This window comes from Callithrix jacchus, chromosome 11, assembly GCF_049354715.1.
Source record: "Callithrix jacchus isolate 240 chromosome 11, calJac240_pri, whole genome shotgun sequence".
NCBI lineage: Eukaryota > Metazoa > Chordata > Mammalia > Primates > Cebidae > Callithrix > Callithrix jacchus.
This window is the reverse complement of record NC_133512.1, coordinates 82,119,066-82,135,807: the sequence shown is the minus strand read 5'-3', so window position 1 is coordinate 82,135,807 and position 16,742 is coordinate 82,119,066.

Genomic DNA, 16,742 nt, shown 5'->3' with positions numbered 1-16,742 from the left:
ACCATGTTGGTCAGGCTGGTCTTGAACTCCCGACCTCAGGTGATCCGCCTGCCTTGGCCTCCAAAGTGCTTGGATTACAGGCCTGAGCCACCATGCCCAGTCTCTACCCATGGCATTAATATTGTAGGAGCAGAAAAGTGTGATGACTTTCCTCACCCATTGTAAGAGTCATGGCTGACACTCCTATAACAAAAGATAGATTAACCAGATAGAAGGATAACAAATTTATTTAATCAAAGTTTTATGGGCCAGGCATGGTGGCTTACGCCTGTAATCTTAGCACTTTGGGAGGCTAAGGCAGGCAGATCACCTGAGGTCCAGAGTTCAAGACCAGGCTGACCAACATGGAGAAACTCCATCTCTAATAAAAATATAAAATTAGTTGGGAGTGGTGGCGCATGCCTGTAATCCCAGCTACTCAGGAGGTTGAGCCAAGAGAGTTGCCTGAACCCTGCAGGCAGAGGTTGTGGTGAGCCGGGATCATGTCATTGCACTCCAGCCTGGGCATCAAGGCACTCTGTTGAAAAAAAAAAAAAAAAAGTTTTATGTGACACAGGAGCCTTCAGAAATGAAGACCCAAAGACCAAGGAAAAAACTGTTTTTATCCTTGGATTCTATGAAGAAAGGACAGCCATGTAGAAATGCAATTGGCCAAAAGGGTATAATCGAATGGTAATAGACTGGAGGGGAAAACTCAGTTAACACCTTCCTGTTTACATTCTTCTTGATGTCTCCATACAGTATTCCTTCCTCCCAGGACGGGGCAAGTCCCTTCTGAAATGAGGGTTTTCAAGGGAGAAGGGAGAGAGTTATCTTTCTAGGTTTTATGGTTTGTTTTGTGGGAGAGGGGTTCTAGTTTCTATGACCCGCCTTAGGGAAAAGGAATTTTGATTTCTTTTTTTTTTTAAGATGGGGTTTCACCATGATGGCCAGGCTGGTCTTGAACTCCTGAACTCACGTGCTCCACCCACCTCAGCCTCCCAAAGTGCTAGGATTACAGGCATGAGCCACCACACCTGGCCAGGAATTTTGATTTCTATGACTCACTTGGAGGAGAACAAATGCACCATACATTATTAAATAAGGTTATCTTCTAATGATCTGGGTGGACAGGAATTTTGGAAGGACACTATTCAGCTCACTGCACTCCCATATCCAATTAGTGACTGTAGCAAACTCTATCAATTGTTCACCTAATATCCAATGCCTGTGTACTCCATGCTAATAATGTTTTTTCAAAAGGACAATGTGATCAGCTCCTAGTTATGGACCATGACCAGTCTCAGGTGATCAAGACACTTCTATAGCTAGAGGCTGCCATGTGAATGAGGTCCAGCCAATCACTCACCTAAAGTAGGCTGTGGAGGAGATGGTTGTTCAACAACATGAGAGAAAAACCAAGAGACCTGAGAAATGATGCCACGATATTGTCAAGCTTCTGCACCAACACCAGCAGCCACCTACCTGCATCTACTTGAATAAAACAAGCCTCTGTATGTTCAACTCTGTTCAAAAGAAATTGTTTCGGTTCTGCATCCAAACGGATTTCTAATTGATTTATTCACCAAGCTCAGTTAATTCTTTCAAAATGTCTCCTATTTATTGTTTCCTTTCCAGTCAATCAAGTCTTCATCATATTTTGCTAGACAATTACAACATCCTAATTAGCCTCCCTGCCTCATTCCAGTCTCAACTGCTCCCTATGGGCCCACCAGGGTAATTGTTCTGAAACACACATCCTGCCCTCTGCTCAAAAACTTTCCTCAGCTCTCAGTCACTTAGAGAATACAGTCTAAATTTGTTAGTACTAATATTCTGGCCTCAACAATTTTTTCTAGTCTAATTTACTTACTATCTCTCATGTACCCTATACTTTGCACTACAAAATTACATTTCAAGATAGACCCTGTATTTGCACATCTTAGCCTCTCTTTTTAGTCTGGAAAAATTTGTGGGGATCCTATTTATTCTTCAGAGTCCACCCCAATGTGTTCTCCTCCAGGAAGCTCTCCAAAGTCATCCTGTCAGAATTAATCCTTGAACTCTGATACTTTGTTGTTTGTTGCTGTAGTTCAGGCAGTCCTGGGCTTTAGAATGCTTGACTTCCAAACAACTAGCACCTCCATCCATGTACATAACAATTCTCTTTCCTAGGCTGAATCTAGACTTTCATCCTTCACTGATAACCAAGTATTTCACAGCATCACGGGGTAATTCTGCCTGAGGGCCAGCTGTTTGATCTTGGTAATTTTATCATTTCTATTCCTTTGTAATGCCTGTGCAATTACTTAAATATTTTAATGCATTTTACTTGATATTTTAGACACATGAAAACGATACTACTAATGAAAATGATATAACTGAGACCAACTTTAAAATCACGAAATAGGCTCAAATTTGCTGTATCTTTAGCTTTACTTAAATTGTTCCACTGAGTTTAATTTTGAAGGAACAGCACAAAATTAAGAATATATGTAGGGCTGTGTATGGTGGCTCACACCTGTAATCCCAGCACTTTGGGAGGACAAGGCAGGTGGATCACCTCAGGTTGGGAGTTTGAGACCAGCCTGGCCAACACGGCAAAACCTGTCTAAAAGTACAAAAATTAGCCAGATGTGATGGCACATGTCTGTAATCCCAGCTATTCGGGAGCCTGAGGCAGGAGAATCACTGGAACAGAGGAGGCAAAGGTTGTAGTGAGCCATGTTCATGCCATTGTACTCCAGCCTGGGTTACAGAGTGAGACTCCATCTCAAAAAAAAAAAAAAAAAAAAAAAAGCAATATATGGAGGATGCAGGAATACAGATGCTCATACAATGTGGGCTATGTCCCAATAAATCATCAACAGTTGAAAATATTGTAAGGCAAAAATGCATTATTACATCTAACCTACTAAACATCAGAGCATAGCCCAGCCTACCTTAAACACGCTCAGAACATTTACTTTAGCTTACAGTTGGCAAAATCATCTAATGCAAAGCCAGTTTTATAATACAGGGTTGAATGTCTCACATAATCGATTGAATACTGTATATGAGAAGTGAAAAACAGAATGGTTGTACGGGTACAACAGTATTTCTACTGAATGCATCTCACTTTTACATTATAATAATGTGGAAAAATTCTAAGTAAAAAAAACCTCAAACCAACATAACTCAGGGATTGTCTGCATATTATTGTAAGTTGTGACTTAAAGTGTAGGTTTAGTAATGGGAAAAATGGAGACGTGTTTAAAATTACGGAGTAAGAATTAGCCACAAAAATTTACAATTATTCTAAGGCAGAAAGAAAATCTCAAGTCCTTAAAGCTATTGAGTGGATACAATTTGGCAGGAATTTTTTTAGCAAGAAAAAAATAAGGACTGGCATTCTATGTTTCTTCTTATTAAAAATGCTCACGAGTTACATATCACAGCATCACGATTTTCTGCAAAATCTCCATTAGCAAATCCTTCTCCCCAAAATGAGAATGTCCCTTTTTCAGAACAGTAAATGCTCTCTAAAGGAGAAAAAGAACGGTAAATTGCGGTAAGAAATTATAATGACTTTATTGTCTCTATTTAACGTTTACATGTTTAAATTAAAAAAATGCTTTTAAAGTCATACACACATTCTACAACACATAGGGATAAAACAAAATACACATTTATACCATAATTACAGATTGCATAATACATTTAGCCCAGTATAAAGAGAATCCCCCACATAGCTCAACTTCTATAGGCACAGTACAAAGGGAGATATTAATTAATTGGGCTCCAAGAGACAAAGAATTTTTGATCAAATAAGCTTAGGAATGCCACTTACTGAATCCAGTCTTATAGATTCAAAAAATACATTAGCATTTTAAAGGTTATAGGGAGTCTTCACAGTTACAAAAATCCATTTAACTTTGTTTAATAATTAAACACTCACTTATTTAAAAAGGGGAAAAATATTTTTCCTTTCAGCACACCTATGAACAACCCATCCCAACAAAAAGAAACAAAAACACACAAAAAAACTTTCCTTAAATTCCAATTTAGAAAGAGATAAAGGAGGATTTCAGGGAAAAAAAAATCTTATTATTTTAAATTTTTTTGCTGTGCCTAGTATAGTGTTTAGCAGAAAAGCTCTTAATAAATGCTTATTAATTAAATAGCATAATGAGAGAAAATTGAAATGGAAACCAGTTTGGAGCGCTTGTGTCCGAGGCATGTGAACCAGAGCAACTCCATATTGAATAGGAGCTGGGTAAAATGAGGCTGTAACATACTGGACTGCATTCCCAGATGGATAAGGCATTCGAAACCACAGAATGAGATAGGAGGATGGCACAAGATAGAGGTCCTAAACACCTTGCTGATCACACCTGTAATTTCAGCACTTTGGGAAGCTAAGGTGGAAACCTGAGGTTAGGAGTTTGAGACCAGCCTGACCAACATGGTAAAACCCCGTCTCTACTAAAAATACAAAAATTAGCCAGGCCTGGTGGAGTGTGCCCATAATCCCAGGTACTCAGGAGGCTGAGGCAGGAGAATCACTTGAACCCGGGAGGTGGAGTTTGCAGAGAGCTGAGATCTCGCCATTGCACTTCAGCCTGGGCAATGCAATGAGACTCCATCTCAAAAACAAACAAAAAGCACCTTGCTGATAAAGCAAGTTGCAGTTAAGAAGCTGGCTAAAATCCACCAAAACCAAGACGGCAATTAGAGTGAGCTCTGGTCATCCTCACTGCCATACTCCCACCGGCACCATGACTGTTTCCAAATACCATGGCAACATCAGGAAGTTACCCTCTATGGTCTAAAAACGGGAGGCATGAATAATCCACCCCTCGTTTCACATATCATCAAGAAATAACTATAAAAATGGGCGACCAGCAGCCCTTGGGGTTGCTCTGCCTGTGGAGTAGCCATTCTTTTATTCCTCTACTTTCTTAATAAACTTGCTTTCCCTTTACTATATGGACTTGCCCTGAATTCTTTCTTGCATGAGATCCGAGAACTCTCTCTTGGATTCTGGATCAGGATGCCTTTCCTGTAACACTTGGAGCTCTGAAAAAGCTTTAAAATAATCTTGACTTCCAACCAATGATTATTTTCCCCACTGCGATAACATACACATAACATAAAATTTATCATTTTAACCTTTTTTAAGTGTTCAGTTCAGTGGCATTACATACATTCACATTGTTGTGCAACCATTACCTCTCTCTATTTCCAAAACTCTTTCATTATCCCAGACAGAAACACTGTGCCCACTAACCAACCCTATCCGTATTCCTCTCAGTCCCTGAAAACTCCAATTCTACTTTCTGTCTCTATAAATTTGACTATTTTAGGTACTTTATATAAGTGAAATTTCACAATATTTGTCCCTTTCAGTCCGGCTTATTTTACTTAGCACAATGTTTTCAAGATTCATCCATGTTATAGCATGTATCAAAATCTCATTCCTTTTAAAGGCTGAATAATATTTAATTATATGTATATGTCACATTTAGTTTATCCATTCATTTGGGCTGATGGATATTTTGGTTATTTCTACCTGTTGGCTATTGCGATATAGGGAAAGAGAAGTATTTCCTTACCCATCCTAGGTTCATGGCTGAGGCCCCTATAATAAAATGCAGATCAACAAGAGAAAAGCATACCAATTTATTCAATATAAGTTTTATGTGACATGGGAGTCTGCATAAGGCAATAAAGACCCAAAGAAGCAGATTAAACAGGTGTACTTTTATGCCAAGTTTGATGAATAAATGGCTAGACATGGAGAAATAGACTTGGACAAAGCGGGTATGATCTACCAGTAATGAATTGGGGGAAACTTAGCAAGGCCTATCTGTTCAGATTCTTCTTGATGTCTCTGTGCCTTTGGCTGCTTTCATCCAGGTATTAGAGAGGGCACCTGTCACATGAGGGTCCTACGATCTACTTCAAGGGAAGGTCAGAAAATCCTTCCTAAGTTTTATGACCTGCTTCAGGAATGAAGGGTGGAGTAAGGTGAGAGTGACCTTCCTGATTCTGTTGTTTTCTCAAATTCTTTCATCTTAAAGGATTTTGGGGTAGAATGTCTTGAATTCTATCAGTGAATAATGCTGCAATCAACATTGATGTACAATAATCTGTCTGAGCCCCTACTTTTAATTACCTTAGGTATATAACTAGAAGTAGAATGCTACATCATGTGGTAATTCTATGTTTAACTTTTTGAGCAACTGCCATACTGTTTTCCATAGTGGCTGAACCATTTTACATTCTCACCAGCAATATGCGTTGGTTCCAATTTTTCTGTATCCTCCTTGCCATGATTTAAAAGGCTTTGTTGGCCGGGCGCGGCGGCTCAAGCCTGTAATCCCAGCACTTTGGGAGGCCGAGGCGGATGGATCACAAGATCAAGAGATAGAGACCATCCTGGTCAACATGGTGAAACCCCGTTTCTACTAAAAATACAAAAAATTAGCTGAGCATGGTGGGACGTGCCTGTAATCCCAGCTACTCAGGATGCTGAGGCAGGAGAGTTGCCTGAATCCAGGAGGCGGAGGTTGCGGTGAGCCGAGATTGCGCCATTGCACTCCAGCCTGGGTAACAAGAGAGAAACTCCGTCTCAAAAAAAAAAAAAAAAGTTTTTGTCCACTCCAAAACTCATGTTGAAACTTGATCTCCAACGCAATAGTGTTAGGAGATAGGGCATAATGGGAGGTGTTTAGGTCATGAGATTCCACACTTATGAATGGATTAATGCTGCCATAAAACAGGCCTGCAGGAGTGGGTTCTCTCTCTCTCTCTCCTGCCCATTTGTGGGTCAAGGAAACCACATTTCTTCTCTCCAGAGAACTTGGCATTCAAGGCACTATCTTGGAAGCAGAGAGACCTGTCCCTAGCTTGCCAGTCCCTTGATCATGAACTGCTCAGCCTCCAGAACTGTGAGAGAATAAATTTCTGTTCTTTATAAATTACCCAGCCTTTGGTATTTTATTACAGCAGCACAAAATGAAGTAAGACACCAGTGATGTTGAACATCTTTTTTTTTTTTTTTAATTTTTTATTGCATTTTAGGTTTTGGGGTACATGTGCAGAACATGCAAGACAGTTGCATAGGTACACACATGGCAGTGTGTTTTGCTTCCTTTCTCCCCTTCACCCACATTTGGCATTTCTCCCCAGGATATCCCTTCCCAGCTCCCCTCCCCGCTGGCCCTCCCCTTTTTTCCCCAATAGACCCCAGTGTTTAGTACTCCCCTCCCTGTGTCCATGTGTTCTCATTTTTCATCATCCGCCTATGAGTGAGAATATGCAGTATTTCATTTTCTGTTCTTGTGTCAGTTTGCTGAGAATGATGTTCTCCAGATTCATCCATGTCCCTACAAACGACACAAACTTATCATTTCTGATTGCTGCATAATATTCCATGGTGTATATGTGCCACATTTTCCCAATCCAGTCTATCATCAATGGGCATTTGGGTTGATTCCAGGTCTTTGCTATTGTAAACAGTGCTGCAATGAACATTCGTGTGCATGTGTCCTTAGAGTAGAATGATTTATAGTCCTTTGGATATATACCCAGTAATGGTATTGCTGGGTCAAATGGAATTTCTATTTCTAAGGCCTTGAGGGATCGCCACACTGTCTTCCACAATGATTGAACTAATTTACACTCCCACCAACAGTGTAAAAGTGTTCCTTTTTCTCCACATCCTCTCCAGCATCTGTTGTCTCCAGATTTTTTAATGATCGCCATTCTAACTGGTGTGAGATGGTATCTCAAAGTGGTTTTGATTTGCATCTCTCTGATGACCAGTGACGATGAGCATTTTTTCATATGATTGTTGGCCTCATATATGTCTTCTTTCGTAAAGTGTCTGTTCATATCCTTTGCCCAATTTTGAATGGGCTTGTTTGTTTTTTTCCTGTAAATCTGTTTGAGTTCTTTATAAATTCTGGATATCAGCCCTTTGTCAGATGGGTAAACTGCAAAAATTTTTTTCCCATTCTGTTGGTTGCCGATTCACTCTAGTGACTGTTTCTTTTGCCGTGCAGAAGTTGTGGAGTTTCATTAGGTCCCATTTGTCTATTTTGGCTTTTGTTGCCAATGCTTTTGGTGTTTTGTTCATGAAGTCCTTGCCTATTCCTATGTCCTGGATGGTTTTGCGTAGATTTCCTTCTAGGGTTTTTATGGTGCCGGGTCTTATGTTTAAGTCTTTAATCCATCTGGAGTTAATTTTAGTGTAAGGTGTCAGGAAGGGGTCCAGTTTCTGCTTTCTGCACATGGCTAGCCAGTTTTCCCAACACCATTTGTTAAACAGGGAATCCTTTCCCCATTGCTGAACATCTTTCTATGTGCTTATAAGTCATTATATTTTCTTTGGCTATTTTTGAATCTCAATAAATAATTAAAAAAAAATTCTATATGACATTTTAATACACAAGTTATCATATTTTACAATCACACTGATCTTTAGCCACACAGGAACTTTGGATAGAAGAGAAGGTTATTCCTTGATTCTCAATTCTAGGATTCTCAGTGGAGAACAGTTGACTTACTTCCTTTTAATGATCTCATAACAGAGTAAAGAGGATTCAGGACCTTCTGATTTGTCAATACAGAAGACAGAGCTGACACAGAAATTCTTACCACTCTAAATACATAAAAATGCTAAATAAAATATTACTATTTCATTCAATCAATGATTTTTAAATTCCAAATAAGACGAGGGAATTGTTTTCTTTGGCTTGTTAGCAATTATCTGAACATACAAAATGTCATTAATTATATAACACTACTTTTAAATACAATTTTTGGTAGACAAATTGGAGGGTACATTAAAAACATTAACTTTTCCTATTTTTCAATTTCCATCTGACCTTGTATATCATGATTAACAGGTTTATTTGAAGGATGTGACAAAAAAGAATTAAAAAAATAATTTCATGATTTTCTGGAATTATCTTTTTTTTCAAAGAGTCTCACATAATGTTTTTTAAAAATTATAAAATGTTCCAACCATTGTAAATTTTCATTTGATCAGCAATCTTCCCCCAGTTTTTCTCCTTCATGTTCTTCTAGAAACGTTGTCAGGAAAAATTGTGAAGAATTTTGAATGTGCAACCATTCTGGGTGTTCTTTCAGTGGGATGTCAGATATTGCCTGACTTACTCTCCAGGGTTAGGTTGTCTAAGTCTGTTGGAACCTGTGCTTTGGACTGTCCTTGACTGAGCTATTTTACAACTCAGGAAGTTGTAAAAAGTTGACTGACAGCAAAATGCAAATTATTCTTTTCTATAGATACGTTAATGAATTTTATCATAGAGATACAATTGATTTCCTCTCTATAGAAAAGATGATTCCAAACACTATAGTTTAGTCCTATAGGATCTATTATTTTGCTTACATTAGCACATTCACTTCAACATTCCTGCTTGCTAACATATGACTGTTCCTATTATTTTTTGAACAGGTTGTAATATTGTACAGGGTCCTTCATTAGTTAATGAGTTAAATAAAATTTTCCACCTATGCTCACTTAATATTTGCATTTTGCCATTTTGAAAATCATCTTTTAACAACTTTATTATCCTCAATAGTTATTAGGTACTCAGTTCTCTCATCAGCTTAGGTAAACCTACAGTATAAACAAAAGTTTACTTTTGAATAAATTCAGTTTTTTCTAATAGAAAGAAAGCCAACATTTACTACGTTTTGCCTGTTTCCTTATTAATAAAACATATGCTTATTAATTTTTAAAAAAATTATTTAATGTTCCCTTACCTCCTCTCTCCCCTCCAAATTCTAATTGTCTGTTGCTCCTTCAATATAGAGCTCATTTCCTTTTTGACAAGATTACGAGGCTGATAGAGAAAGGAAATGTTGTAGACACAGTATATCTGGACTTAAACATTGTATTTATCCCATGTCTGATAGTTTTCTGTATAATAGGGTAAGTGCCAACTGGGTAAGACTGCAAATAATTCTGGCCCTGCCTGGTTGAACATTTTATTAACAACTGTCATGCCTATTGTGGGGCTGACTTACATTAATTTTTGTTCAACACATTCTGTTTGTCAGGTACTTTTACTATGTCATTTAATTTATGAATATTATCTCTATCCTGCATGTACTTATGGGCCAAATTAAGATCTGTGATTAAAAGTTGTAGAGGAAATCATTTCACTGAACAGAAGAGTAACTTCCTAGCAGTTAGAACTCTGAAAATGGAATAGTAAATTTATGAAATAAAATATAACAGAATGGTTAAGAAATTAAAGTTTAGTGTTAGTAGACCTGCGTTTGTGTGTTCCAGGTTCACCATACAGAAGCTACTTGAGCTTAGGAAAATTCCTTCTTTGTTTGCCCATCTGTAAAATTAAGATATTAGTAGTGCTTACCTCAGAGTGTTTTTGTGAGAAGTAAAGGAGATAACATCTTAAAGTGCTTTTAGGACACAGTAAGCCTTCAACAAGTGACAATTTAAAAAAATACAAGTATTATTATTTTGTTTGTGGTCCATGGAGACATATGGAACAGAATCACTCCAGATAAGCTCAGCCAACCCTCAGCTAATCTGTAGACGTTTGAACAAAAATAAATGTTTTAAGCCTCTGAGTTTTTGGAATGGCTTGTTATACAGCAATAGCTTACCAATACATCAAGGTCCCTTTCACCTCTAAAATTTCCTAATTCTGTGGGAGTATGCTATACATGTTCCCTCTTAGTTGAAAGCTGAATCACAAGCACTTCTCAGCCATGAAGTAAAGAATAAAACGTATATATTTCTCATTACTGGTGCTTGCCTGCATTTCCACTTACAAGAGAATTGCTGACTCAAGAAGCAATACATGATTACTAATCATCCTTCTCATTTCTTCTACAATTCTTTCACATATTATCTCTCAGAAGGATAGATGTTGACTGGCTTGTTACTACAAAAAAGTCCAAGTCTGCATCGCAAGTGTAAAATTACTTATCAATTAATTTGAAAAGCATTACCTGGTGTTTTCAATGTATTGAAATGTATATCCTTTTGCAAGTAAACATTAATCTTTTATAATCTGTTCAATATCTGTTGCTGATGGATGAGTAGGGGAAACTTTTAGAGAGTTCTAATAGCCTCATTCATGTTTTCAGAAGTCTGAGTCCTCAGTTTATTTAAAATTCTGTTTTAGTTACTTATGCTCAAGGATAATCTCAGAGCATCAGGTCCAATTTGCTTTCAGTTTTTGAATTTACTCTTAGTTGTATAAAAGAAATACAATTAGCAATTCTTATTTATTTGGGACTGATTATCTGAATTATTATTTCCCTTTCTATTTTGCTTAGTTGCAAAGCTCCTTTATGGAAATTAAACACGCCCATAAAAGGAGGTAAAACTCAAATCACACAGTTTTATTTTATTATGTGGTGGAAAGTATTAAAATGTTTTTAGTGACATTTTCAATTAACTATGAATTTTATCAGTAATTCATTCCTCTGACCCATCTTAATATAGTAGGGTTTAAGATAGGTTTACAAACTTTAAGACAATAGTAATGTTTAATTAAGTAACCAGTTATTTTGAAAGAGCCAGGTTGTTTAATTAAATTCAGCATTTTCTAAAATTGGTTTTTAAGTTTGGTGAAATTGGAAATTACTGAGATTGTGAAGGGCTTATGTTGGCTTTTCTGTGATAACCTTAGGTCTCCCCATACATTATTAATTCACAAGTTAAGATTAATCCTTGGGACAAAGGGATAAATTCTATGTTGAGTAGTGAGATGTATAGATTCTTCTTAAAGTTCTAATATTCTGTTCTTCTATGGTCTTGGACAACTTTTTCGATATCAGTGCAAAAAGACACTTATTGGGATGTCCGCCGATTCTGTTTTCTCTTGGAACTGTTCTTCCTGTTCACAGGAGTAGATCTCTGACAATCAGCTTTCCTCTACAAGGCCCCCACCCACTGGTTTAGATGACTGGGATATAGGCAAGTTCTTAGTTGTAAACAAGATAAAATCACTGTGGTATATTTAAGAAAAAAAAACAATTGTTAGAAGAATTTAGGAATGCTCACAGAATCAATGAGAAGAACTGAAGATTGGGCTTGGAAAAAAATGAGCAATAATTAAGGGAGGCCACGACTCAGAATATCTAAAATCATACTGCAGAAAGAACCTGGTTAGGACATGACTGCTGTCTTTACCAAGCAGTTACCACTGTATCATCAGATGCTGGAAGCTGCTACTGCCACCAGAACCAGAAGCTACTGCCACTGGTGTCATAGCCATAGACAAAATTCCAGATTGAATTGTGTGCATCTGATTGAAAGTTCCAGGCAAAACATCAGATTGGTGGGACTTGAGTCACATGTCTTTGTTTTAGGAACCCAAAGGTGGAGAGTTAGAATATCTGCCCACCTAACTGAAGATTCTCTATAATTAGAACAATGTTTTGATATTGAACACAGAACACTGATGCTGATTCACTGTAAGGACAACCAGTCAACTATATTTTCTACCTATATATACCTGAAGGAAAACTAATGATGATTTTAGTATACCATCCTTGATTTCTCAAAGAAAAGAGATATGAAGTTGGAAGCTGAGTGACCATGATCTTACCTGGTATGTAGAGAGAGAAACAGAGAAAGCTATCTTCACAGAAAAAAAAAAAAAATGAAGCAAGCATGCAGAGAGAAGAAGATATGAGAGATAAAGAAAGATCTGGTAACTTTTCCATCTCTTTCTTAGACCTGACTGCCCTTCTGAATTTTTAAATTGCTTTCTTGCTTAGGCTGGCTCGATATAGTTTCTGTTGTATACAGCTTAGAGCAACAGATAATCTTACTTAATATAAAAAGTGATACCTGTGATAGGGTTTAGAGTAAGAGATTCTTAAACAGGAAAGATAAAATTGGTGAAGTCAAGGCAGGTGTCAGGTTGGGAGGAGCCTCACACTCCCACCTACCACCCCAGTCTTAGGATGGAAACTCATCAGTCTTTATGCAGTATTGAAGTAACTAGGGAAAACTGCTTATTGTCTCTTACAACTCATATCATTGTCCAGCAAGCCACGAGGAGCCTTTCTAGAAAATATTAGTCTATCTATCTATCTATCTATCTATCTATCTATCTATCTATCTATCTAAATCTATCTATACATTTTATAGCTGTCGGCATAAGGTACAGAAGAAAAAAAACCAAGTTGGATTGCTTGACTCGAAGCAGGAAGAGAAAGTCTGAGTTTCTAAACAGATTGCTGGTCGGGTGAGGTGGCTTATGCTTGTCATCCCAATGCTTTGGGAGGCCAAGGAGGGCAGATTGCCTGAGGTCAGGAGTTCAAGACCAGTCTGGCCAACATAATGAAACCCCATCTCTCCTAAAAATACAAAAATTAGCTGGGCATGGTAGCAGACACCGGCAATTCCAGCTACTCGGGAGGTTGAGGAAAGGAGAATTGCTTGCATCTGGGAGGTGGAGGTTGCAGTGAGCCAAGACCACATCACTGTACTCCAGCCTGGGCGACAGAGTGAGAGTTCATCTGTCTCAGTAAACAAACAAACAAAAAAATAAATAAATTGCTGAGGTACAGATGAAGAAATAAATCACAGAGGTGTGAATTGCAGTTGTCAAGTTCTGAGTTGACTCCCTTTTTGTAGTTAAGATAAATAAATGTCTTGACCAGGAAAGTGCAAGATCCTGGAAACAGAAATGGGAATATCCTGGAAGAAGCAGAAGAGTAGGGAAAGACTGATCATACTTCTACCTCCCACCTCCATGCTTCCAAAGTACCTCTCACCAGCTAAAACAGGAGAACAGAGACAATATTTCTATAGCTAATACGAAAGGAAGGAGTTCTGTTATTCTAGCTACCTCACATCAGGCCATGTGTTTTTTTTGTTGTTGTTTTTTGTTGTTGTATTAGAGATGGGGTCTTGCTATGTTGCCCAGGATGGTCTTGAACTCTGGGCTCAAGTGATCCTCCCACCTTGACCTCCTAAATTGCTGGGATTACAGGCATGAACTAGTCCACCCAACCAGACTATAGTTTTTAACTCGTACTAACGAGCCATGTGGACGGCGGAACTTCAGACTTACTTCAAAAACAAACAAAAGAGAACATAGGCCTTAGTAGACTGGTTATTCAATTTAGAGCATGACCTAAAAAGATTTGTGGTGCTGGATTTTTAGCAATTGGAGTCCTAAATGGATGTGACAGCCAGCCAGGAAGGTTTTATAAGAATGAAACTGTCAGTAAAAATACTAAATCTGGTGAAAGGTGCCCATAGTTGACTCATACCAAAAGAGTCAATTCTTAGGAAATTTTCAGACACAATCCGAAGAAGAAATAACACTAACTGAAAATTCACTATAGGGTCAAGAAACTTGCCGAAGGAGTGAGTCAAAATTATGCCCAAATAAGTCACTTGTTCTTTTAAGCTTTTCAAACTGACACTGTCCAGCAGAATCAATCACAGACCAGTGACCATTATGTGGAGCTTTCTTTCTGTTGCTATTTCTCCACATCGGCATTTCTCCAAGTATTGTATATTAGATATACTGAGAGTGGTTACGTTTGTAATTTAGTCTCTACATTTAAGAAAATTAGAACAAAATTTAAACTGGACTCCAGGAGGAAATGAACATCACCCTGAAATTTTACACAGGAAGAACAGTGACTTCCTCCAAGGCAACATCACTTTTGAATGTAATGAATTATCCACTCATTAGTTGGGTAGTCCTCCATTGCAGAGCATGTGTGAATGAGTGTGTGTGTGTACATGTGTGTATTTGCATTTGAACATGAGGTAGCTGGCCATTATGAGTCAGGAATAACTTTCTGATGTAAAGGAAGAAGTGTATGCGTTCTGAGTATACTTATTCCTGTATCTGTCTAGCCATATTTTACCAAAAATTGCCTGTCCTGTCTGTAATGGTAGTCCCCTGACCATACTGTTTATCCATCGAGAGACTCGGCTAAAGCCATAATTGATTGGACTTAGAGGAACAACTGCTTCAAAGTGGGCCAATTAGCTTCCCTATCTCCAGAAATAAGAATTGGCAATTGCAGGAAAGCTATTTTCTCTTCGCATCTGCACATTCCTGCCTCAGTCCATCATATACAATTCTTAGTCTCCTGAAAATGTTATAGAGAAAGTTCCTATCCTTCTCTCCACTTTTTCAGCAACTCAACCCTGTGGGAGTTGGTGGAGTGACTAACTTAATTAGTAAGTTTGAGTAAAGGGTCATTGCACATGTCTGACCAGACCCTTTATTCTCCTTCTGCATGTATGCAAATGGAATATGCTCACCTCCTGGATGTCTTTCCCTTCTGACATCGCCAGGTCAGGCCATCTCCTGAGATACAATCTGGATATCTGCTTGGACTGGCTGAGTTCAATTCAAAGGAAAGTTGCAGAAATGCACATTTTGGCCTCAAGTTCAAGCCACATTATCCCTTCTAGTTTTACTGTGGCTATTTCTCAGTTGGCTTAACATTCAGAAGGGAGAATAATGTGATTAAGTGGCTGCACATGCATAAAGTCCAGAATAATTTAGGCACCCAATCATTCTGGACTGGCCCCTTGAATGATAGAGATGTAAATTGGGAATCTGTGGAATAAATATCTCCTACTTATCATGTGGTTGGGAAGCATAGAAAATGCATCTGCAGAAATAGAGAACAAAGCAGTTGTTCAGAGAAAAACAGGGTAAAGACACAGACATAGAGAGTTGTGGCCTCAGTCCTGTCCTGGAGGCAGCTGCATTATTCTGGCCTTAGGTTGTGTGAAATACCACTCATTCTTATACTGTATTTTGTTTTTGCTCAGTCTAGCTCTAGTTGCTTTATAATTTACAAAGAATCCTAACTAATATATTTTCTGAACTTCACTATTTTCATTCTGACATGGCCATTAAAATACATTTTCTATGTATCTCACTTGGATAACAAAATGAGATGATATAGACTTTGATAATATCCCCAATAAGTGGTTGTCCAGGCTTTTACCTTGACAGGAAATAACTATTACTTGAGGGAGTCTATTCTCTTTTCAGAATTCTCTGGTTGCTAGAAAGTGGATACATATAGTAAGTAAGTCAAAATTTTCTTTCCTATAACTTCATCTCATTTATCCTAATTCTTTCCACTCGGGTCACACAGAATAAATGCAGTCTCTCTTGTTCAGGACAGCTTTTGAAGTTTATGAAGACAGCTATTAAATTATCACCTAAGCTTTCTCTTTTATAGACTGAATATTTTCAGGTTGTTTAAGTATATGTCATGATTTCCCTGCATCACTGTGCCTGTAATAATCAAGTAAGTTTGGACATATAAATTAGAGAGAGAAAGATCATTTTAATTAAGTCTTGATCATTGAAAAAGAAAAGCCTTTGTCAATAAGGTACTTGGGACTGTATTTATGTTCCACAATGTTTGTAAATCCCTGACAAATATCTTCAGAATTGAGTTTTAAAAATATGTAAATTCTCAAAACATAATTCATTCTACATTTTTTTTGGTGGTATTTACATGTTTATATTTATTTATTTGTTTTTAAGATAAAGTCTTGCTCTGCTGCCCAGGCTGGAGTGCAGTGGCACAATCTCAGCTCACTGCAACCTTCACCTGCCAGGTTCAAGCAATTCTCTGGCCTCAGCCTCCTGAGTAGCTGGGATTACAGGTATGCACAACCATGCCCTGCTAATTTTTGTATTTTTAGTAGAGACGGTTTCACCATATTGGCCAGGCTAGTCTTGAACTCCTGATTTCAGGTGATCCAC